The sequence below is a fragment of the Ambystoma mexicanum genome, chromosome 5p, assembly GCF_040938575.1.
Source record: "Ambystoma mexicanum isolate Mex_15411 chromosome 5p, UKY_AmexF1_1, whole genome shotgun sequence".
Taxonomy (NCBI): domain Eukaryota; kingdom Metazoa; phylum Chordata; class Amphibia; order Caudata; family Ambystomatidae; genus Ambystoma; species Ambystoma mexicanum.
The window spans coordinates 1063941885-1063951360 of record NC_090930.1 but is presented as its reverse complement, the minus strand read 5'-3'; the positions used below and the strand labels follow the sequence as shown (position 1 = coordinate 1063951360).

Here is a 9476-nt window from a genome sequence, read left to right as displayed (position 1 = left end):
GAGGGGCCCCCCGGAGCCACTCATGCGTAAAGGTGGGCTCTGTCGCTAGGGGCCACCGGTTGGGGTAATGATTACTCACCGGTCCCTAAGACAAGGAGACACAAACTTCAGCAGGTTAGTCCAATTCGGTTGCTGATTCGACGGCGGCAAAAAGGACGTCTCGGCACCGTTTAGTTCCTGAGATCCAGCGAGAATTCCCAAATGGGACAGTGGCGATTTCTCCGCTCCTGGGGTTGAATCACCCCAGTTTCACTGCAGCAGGCTTCAGGGGCAAGAGGGTCACAAATGCAGTGGACTTGCAAAGGACGTCGGTGCAGCAGGGCAACACGGTAACCGCGTTTACTCCGGTCCAGACATACTCGTCTCACTTCAGACCTAGGAATGCCAAGAGTACGAAATTTGGTGTGAGGGTGCCGTGGACACAGAGTTGCAGTATACCAAGTTTCGAGGGCCTCCTCAAAATGACGTGGAGACAGAGCAAAGGTCCTGTGTAAACTGGTCAGCCCACTGGTTGGCCCAGGGACAATTCCGAGAAAGCTTACTTGCAGGTTTTGGTGAAGGTGCCGAGAATTGTTGGTCCCACTTTTCCAATGGGTCGAAGCGTCTTCGCAGACCTTCAAGGACGACCATATGCAGAGGGGTCCCATGGGACGACAGCGGGCTCAAGGTGCCAAACCTTCCAGCGGGTCACCAGCGGTTCCTCGACTCAGCTTCGTAGTTGTAGGATACTTGGATCCTATCCTTTGTTTGGTGAGAACTCAGGAGATCGACATGGTAGTGGTGTTTCCAGCCTCCTCTTATCCAAAGTTGCCTTCACGCCAAAATGGAGAGGACCCAATGGGAGATCTGCTCACAAACACTCACTGCATACGTGGACCAATCACAGATCACGGTGGTCTCAGGCATTCAGGACACTGCAGTCTCTCTGGCACCCAGGATGTGCATTGGGACCAGACATCCCAGCCCACATCCTGGAGGCACACAGAAGGCATGCAGAAGCCTGCGAAAGCATTGGGATTTGTGGGTAAATGCATGACCAAATAAGGACTGGCCCGGGTCACCTGACCTGGGGAAGGTGAAGGGGAAAGATGGCCAAAGAACAGGACAAAGAACCTCGTGGCATGGCCATTTTGGAGCCAGGCCACCTATTCGTGCCAAACACGGTTAACGCGGTTAACATGGCAGGAAAAGGTTAAAAATAATGTGAAACGATAGCTGCCACCAGTCCTGTCCATGACACACCTGCACAGTTAAAAAGTCCAGCAAGAGTATCTAGGGCCTTTGGAAATGACTATAGACCCAAGTGTTCTGTATAGTAAGATACATTGCACACTTGTTACATGTTGCACAAAAGTTGCAACATGAGAAAAGGACTAAGGGAAACAAAGTCTTCCAGTACTGACTGTCTTAAGGGCATGTCAGTTTCCCCATAAAAAGTGAGCGAAAGCCCAGAGGAGTACAGCTGAAGGCTGTGCTTCTCTGGCAAAGTCAGTCAGTGGTGCCCAAACAGCAGCAAAACGTTTGGGGGTTGACACATGGAGGGAAAATTACATACCCATATGAAATCTTTCCTAACACCATGTGTATGCAGGGTGCCCAGCACTGTGATTTCAGTTCTCCCCAAAAGAGTATGCACCAGAGAAGTTGCAGTAGGCTGCCCAGCCTGTTCACAGAAGGAGAGGTCCAGGGCCTGAGAAAGCCTACGGCAGATCTGAAGAAGGGAGCCCGGGGGCTGGGTGGAGGGGCTCCTGACACTGAGATCATCTAGTCCCACTTCCCAGGGTGGTTTCCCATTCCACAGATTGGGGGACAGTACACCAGTCACAGCTGCTTGTCACAAGACCTGCATATTGGTAGGAAATGTTCATATGTTTAACCCTCTCATCACCTTTTGCCAACTCTGGCTTTCGTTTAGTTCAGAAGAGTCTTCTACCATGTACCGGGATCCACAGCCACTGGTAACCCTTTAACGTTGCTCAACTTCCCCCATTCACTGGCTCTCCTGCTTTCCCTGGGGCCTGTACCCATGATTCTGCCTTCCCAACCCAGCTAATGTCTAACACCAAACACTATATCACCGGAGTCCCTCCATCCAGTTGCCAGCTTTGCGTCGCTCCCCATGACCTTTAGGCTGTAGAGATGAGGTTCAGACATACTGTGAGAACAATTGCTATGTATTAGGCAAGATTGTATCTAGCAAACCTGTGGGAGACTACACCAGTCTTGTCCTCTTGTCAATAGTTAACCCAACCTTCAGTATAGGCCTGTACTACACAAGTTGGTAGAGTGACTGAGCAGCCAGGTTTATCACAAGAGGGATCAATGTGAGCTGTAGGGTTGCAACATAGAGTTTCACACTGACAAGTATTCAAATAGCGCTTATACTCAAGGTTTCTTGATTAAATAATGATTTATTAATTTAAACGTCAGTTTTAAAATAAGCCTTCTTTAGAAGGGATCAATTGGCAACAGTAAAAATATATTAGAAAATACACTCCTTCAGTTCAATAAAGTAAGTAGATACCATTTTGGGATGGCACAGAGATTTTTCTACACCCTGAGGTGACTTCAATTGCTAGGACACTGTGGACTTTAATATATCACTTTTCACACTTAAATAGTAATGCTGAAGTTGTGGCAAAAAGGAAAAGGTTAGGGAAGGAAACAATGGTTAAATTGCTTCTCACACAGGTAAGCACTTTTGAACCCCCAACCCCATTGCAAAATAGATTAACCCTTTCCCAGCTCTATACAAGTACGGTATGTATGTCTTTTTGGAGGGATAGTTAAACACCAAGTCAGAGGGTTAGAAGAGTCTTTCAGGGAGCCAGGACAGACAATGTCACTTGAGCAAAGTCTAGGGGAGCTGAGACACTTCTTGAAAGTAAGTACTAGTCTTGTACAATGTTTAAAGAGAGTTTTGTTGAAAAAGAAATCACTGTTGGGCCACACGCTGGGAAGCTTGTGAAGGGCAAAGCTGCAAGCAACTCTGCAAAGGGCAGCCAATGCAAGTCTCCACTGAGAACAAGCAAGCTACACACACAAGAGGTAAGTACCCTTTAGTTCACAGTACCTTAGTTCTGAAGAAATGGTTCTAGCTGGCTTCTGTTCCTGTTGTAGTTCCTGCAGATCCTGTTGTTCATGGGCCTCAGTCGTGGGGACAAGAGAGAGGACCTCTGAGGACTCCTGCACTACGATTTGAAGGTCAGCAGCAGCAATGGGCGCAATTCAGATCAGCAGCACTTCGCTGTTTCGGCTTCTTGCTAATAGCACCACTGTGGGTCTTGGACGCCTTGTAGTCTTTCCTTGCTTCTGGGGTACAGCACTCTGTTGAGGTGGCTTAGGCTTGGTCAGCCCTGCTTCGAGGGAGTCTGCAGGATATTCCTGAAACTCGGGTCCGGCTTAAAAACGATACACTCAATTCTGGTGTTCCTGTCCCCTAGCAATCGGTTCCTGCAGCAGCAATGGAAGTACAGCCAGCAGAGAGAGGTGCTTCAGTCAAGTTCGTCTTGGGGGCGATTGGTCCCACCAACCCAAAGGGAGAAGTTGTCAGTTCCGGGCTTCTCTAGTCGATGTTGAAATAGGGCTTCAGCACTGCAGCAGGGCTTCACCGGGCAATGCAACGGTCCAGGAGTTGCAGCAAGCATCTCTTCGAGTTTCTTTCTTCGGTTCCTTCCTCCAGTGGTCGACTATGCCTTCCTTGAAAAAGACCTCACCTTTAATGCAGGTCTCTCCCATTCATATGCAGCCTAGCTGTCACTCACACAGCAGGGTGGCTGTCCTGTCGACCAATCACCTTTGTGCGCATTCTTGTGACTAAGCACAGGGAGTTTCAGGCACCTCCCTGGCTTCCCACCCTGCCTGACATGCTGGAGCCAGAGGCGGGCTTCACCAGTGAATCCTCCCAAAGACAAAATGAACAAAGGGACCCAACCTGGATTGTCGCTTAGAGTAAACCTCAAGAAAGACCTTTCCAACAAGAAATTATGAAAAAAGAAGACCAGACCATTTTGACAAAATGGGCACCCATGGGTGCTATACTGCAGCTGTGAAAGCAGCAGGCGGTAAAAACACCCAATGGTAGGAAAAAGTAAACTACTGCCACCAGCCATTAATTGTAGAAAGGGTAACAAAAATGGTACAAGAGAAGATAGACAAAGAAGATACTAAGTAACCCCTCCAGCACCCTATTGTAAGATAGTGTGTGCTGGGTCTAGAAAGTTACAAATGTAAGTAAAGTCAATTTCACTTTACTACTCTTGGATACAGTAGTTGTCCTAGAGAAGGTATTTAAACCTTGGCAGAGATCCAAAGGATTTCTCTGTGACACTGCACTGAGGGTGCTAAAAAGATGATGCCCATGGAATTTGTCAGACTCCAAAACCAAAAGAAACACAGTGTTCAAATCAAATTAAAATGCATGAGAGAGTGGGAAAAAGGTCTCACTCTCTTCAGGGTACAAATTAAAAGTCCTGACATCCAGCAAAAGAGCCGGGGGTCTCCAAGGTAGCAGGGAATTAGCACATTTCTGAGAATTCTCCCTAAAACACTGCATTCACTGATCTCAGAATATGTGCCTGTTACATTGGGGGTGAGTGGGAGTAAGGGGCTGGGGTTTATTGCCAGCATTGAACTCACCATGTATTATATTATGGAATTATCAGAGTTTTAAACTGAACCAGACTCAGGTTTTACAAAGTGGTTAGTTTTAATGTCAAGTTAGACTCAGGGATTAATTGATCACTTAGTTCTTATTGCTAACTACGGGAAAGTGCAAGTTGTCTTGCGATTTAAGCCGTCCTTGTCGCTACAAGGGTTTCCTAATCTTCCCCTGTTTGAAAGGTGGGGTAGCGGCACACTCTCATTACATCTTTCTTCCCCACACCTGCACTCAGTTGGTAAACCCATTAAGGCATAGTACATGCCCCACTCTTGTCGCACAGTTGTTGTGCCACATACCATGCATGATGTTCCCAGAAAAAAGATCTGAAAATGCCATGATTTTTAAAATCTGTGTCCTTCTTTAATAAATAAATAAACAATTTTAGAATGTGCAGCGCTCAACGTGTAGATGTAGCAAACACAGCAGCCGAATGACCTCAGGAATAACAACAAAAATAAAAACAAATACAACTGATTTTTGGTGAAGTAAATTACTGCAGAGTCACTTACTTCAGCAAAACGAAGGTCTGGCCGTATTCTTCCTCTTGCACCAACACCACCACTGGCAACCCATGAAGTCTGAAATCCCCTTCATATAGTCTTCCTTGATAAATGAGGAGTACCCCCATACTTTGCAAAGAAAAATAACTGTTTTTAGTTCTCATTGCTCTAAACAGGCAGACGCCAAGACCTACATTATAAGCATCCAGAGCAAAAGAAATATGCACACATCATGTTGCTTCAATGATATCTACAATCCATTACAAGATCGGGTGGTAACATACTACTGTGTGTGATAACTGACATTACTACGTGCATTTTCCCATCCATAAGTATGCAGTCCCGGAAATGTGGAAAAGGCCATTTTGAAACGCAAGAATTAATCCCGTTCTGTCCAAACCATGGCATTGCTCTTTGTGTATAAGGTGCGGTGCTAACAGAAAAAGTAAGGAAGGTTGTCAGTGGAAGCAGAAGTTCAACAACCAGAGCTCACCATTATGGCGGAGAGCTTTGTCAAAGAGGAGCCAAGAAAATGTCTGCTAACAGGGTCTGTTAGGGGTTTGGAATGTTAATGGAATAGGAATGTGGAATGTGGGGGCAGTGGGCCGTTGAAGGAGACGGAGTGAGCGGTTGTCACACTGTGTGTCATCCACCAGCTATGGGGTTTAATAGTTAATAAAGAAGTAATTTGCCTCCTGCGCCACTTACATCACTCTGGCAATGAGTGACAATGGATCAAGGGACCTGACCCTAGTGCTTCGAGCTTCGACTAGTACCGGCGTTGGAGCGCTGAGTGGGCAGGAGGCCTGCGAGCATGGCACTAAACCCGACAGCGCCAGCTGAGGTGCCTTGTGAGTTCTGGATCTTTTGGGAGGGGGATAATTTGTAGACCCCTGTAGGCACGTGCAAGCAGCTTACTCAGCTTCGGCAGTAAGCGTTGGGCATGTAAGGAACGTCAGATCAGAATAAAGGACCCCTGCTGTGAATGAGTATGGTGGCCATTTTGGTTGCCATGTCAACCGCAGAACAATAATGTTACAGCCAGCAGCGTTACTACAAGAAGTGGATCTTCATTTTGAAGTGCATCTTCCTCCTACCAATACCGGAGGGTCGTACGCCAAAGCTTGACTTCTTCCTCGTCGCAGTACTTTTGGCAATGAGGACTTTTAAGTGACTTGTTTCTTCACAACAAACAGGAACTGTTTTGTGTATCAGCACAGTGAGGCACCAGTTGTTCATAAACCCAGTCTTTGGAGTGTTTAAGTCCTTGGTCCTTGGATTGCAATAGGAAAAGGAAGATGTCAGAAATGATACATTTGATGGAGAATTAAAAAGGAGCTTCACTAGTTGTGGGTTCTTCACTGAAAACTGTGTTCTTCAGAACAGGAGAAGAGACTGTTTTGTGAGTTTGTGCAAGGTGCTGGATCTTGGACTTTATCAGAGAAAAGAGCATGGCAGTAACGGTACATCCTCCTGAAGCCTTCTTACGGAATTCTGGGGTACCAGCATTCACCTGGAGTTATTGGAGGCCATACTGGAGTGCAGTGGAGTATGAGCGAATGACTCACATGAAGAAGAAAATGTTGCTGTTGCACGATCTTGTGCCAGAGGGTCAGGAGAAATATAGAGAAATGATGCCAATAACTGATGCCCAGGGAGATGGTGATTTATCTTTTTTTATTTTATTTTTTTAATATGGAACGCTTCACGAATTTGCATTTCATCCTTGCGCAGGGGCCATGCTAATCTTCTCTGTATCGTTCCAATTTTAGTGTTTGTGCTGCCGAAGCGAGCACAGGGAGGTGGTGATTTAGATGAGTATCAGAAGACTCTTCTCCAACTAGATAACTACTATGCACCAAGACAAACATAGCAATAAACAGATATACTTTTACTCGGAAGAAGGAGGAAAATAAATCGGTGGAGGAATATGTCAGTGCACTCAGGCCATTAGCAATTTTATGTGAATTTACTGTCAGGATGGGAACAGATGAACTTTTATAGGATCAAATTATTATACAGACCAACAATCTGGTTGTTCAAGAAAGGTTGTGTATGTGTGGGAATCCATCCCTGAAGGAGGCAATAGTGAATGCCAAGAAAGTGGAACACACACAGTTGTGTTGCCGAGACATAAAGAAGGAGAAGAAAAGCGATATGGCAGAAGCGAACAAAGCAGACAGAAGGAAAGAGCAGGATCAAGAGAATTTGGTGACCAAAAGCAACAAGAAATGTGGTGGGAAGAAGTAGGATCCAAGAAAGAAACGGAAGCCAGAGGAGAAAAGAAGAAAGCCTTTGTGTCCTTGGATGGTGAGAAAGGGAAATGTGACAGGTGTGTCTTACGGGACACTTCGCCAACTCCAAGTGTTAAAATTGAGACCTTTAGGGACATTTTGCGGCCACATGCTGTAGGAAGAAGAAAGTATTCTGCATTCAGAAAGGAGAGGAAGATGAAAGCTCAGATGACAATGGCCGCGTAGTAGTGTTACGGAAGGTGGAAGAAGATTATTCCAAAATTCCTAGCTGCAAGATTAGAATTGATGGTTTTTGAGTGAAGGTAGGTGATGGTGCATAGTTGCTCACGTTATTCCATCTTGACCAAGGACAGATGGAAGAAGCTGCAGAAGGCTGGTCTGAGGAGTTCACTCAAACATTCCAATATTAAAGACTGCAGAGGATATGAGGATTATAGGATTGTCATAAAGGGAATGTTCCAGGACGTGGTGGAGTACAAAGGAAGATTGGCTGTGATTAACATCTATGTAACAAAGTAAGGAGCAGACATACTTGGGTGGCATGATCAAATGGTTTTGGCATTAGACTTGATCGCAGGAGTGATGAGCCAGTGTTGTTTGTGCATAAAAATGCCACAGAAGAACATTTCTTGGAGATATTTAATGAGAAGGTGGGGTGTCTGCAAAGATCTGCTCACAAGATTGTGTTGAAATCTGAATCAAAGCCTGTGTGCCACAAGTTGAGGCACATTCTGGTGTCGATCAGAGGAGAAGTGGAAACTGAACTGGGAGGCTCCTTGAAGGAGGCATAATGAAGCATCCCGAGGCAGCTGAATGGTGCAGTCCGGTCGTGGTGGCCCACAAGAAGAATGGGAAAATCAGGATGTGTGTAGACCTTAGGGATGTTAATAATAATATTGTGGTGGACAAATTCCCATTGCTCATGATCGAAGAAATGTTGAACAGTGTCAGTAATGATGTGATGTTCACGAGTCTTGACTTGTCTGCAGCGTATCTTCAGATAAAGCTTACAGAGGATTGCCAAACTCTGACAACATTCATCACACCTGTATACAACATACACACACGCATTGCATGACATGCAAACACCATATGAGACTGCCACCACTTCCGCAAAAGGGTAGCGGGTGGGGACACGCACATATGTTTTTTTGTTTCAAGAAGTGCTATATGTATAAAACAGAAACACCCACAGCGGAAAAAAGGAACCAACTGTAGTACAAAGTAAGGCTGCATAGAGCAAAGAAGTATATGAATTAGGCGCTACCCCTTTGGGTAGCGAAGAACCCCACCACTCACATAAAATATGCACAAATATGCATCACAATCCATCGCAGATGAGCAATTCTCCCTGTTTATTAAAGAATAACTTTACAGTCATGGAAGAAAACATCGACAACCAAACTATGACCATCTTTTTCACTTCTTCTGAAACTAGTGCTGCTCTGGTTCCTGTGGTCTTCTCGTTCAAGCCCCACGCCTCTGCAAACATTCTAACCACAGAACAGAAGGTTATGCCTTTCCCGGCGGCCACCATTAAAGCTAACATTGCTACCTTGGGCCCCTCTCTGGCAGCTCATTCTACTTTGGTATGTTCCCTCTGAGCGTTCCTCAAAACAAAACCCTGACGACCCCCTATTGCTGCTATCCCCTAATTGCCATCACTCTTTTTATTGCCAAAATCTTGGAGAAGTTAGCCCTGTCCCATTAATGAACTAAATTGCTGGTTTATAGTGATAGCATCGAATGCCAAAGCATCGAATGCCTTAGCATCTAAAAAAAAGCAACGAGAAAAAAAAGCATCGAATGCTTTTTTTTTCTTTTTTTTAATGCCCCCCCCAACCCCTGTTTTTTTACCCCTTAAAACCCATTATAATTAAAATAAAACCTTTTCAATGCTTTGGCATTCAATGGTTTGTATTCGATGCAATCACTGGATACCAAATGGCTAGTTTCATGACCAACTATGAGGGTTCCGGGAATGAGTGGGCCTTCCTCAGATTAGGGATGAGCTCATGCAGTCCTTGACAATAACTGCCTTGCAATCCAGATCCTACT

General features: G+C 45.5%; 1 non-coding gene across 1 annotated transcript; it reads right to left on the bottom strand.

Moving 5' to 3' along the window:
- Nucleotides 1-6852: 6852 nt before the first annotated feature.
- LOC138481849 (U6 spliceosomal RNA) lies at nucleotides 6853-6959 on the bottom strand. The gene has a single exon (XR_011274447.1). It is a non-coding gene; the product is annotated as a U6 spliceosomal RNA (small nuclear RNA).
- Nucleotides 6960-9476: the final 2517 nt, after the last annotated feature.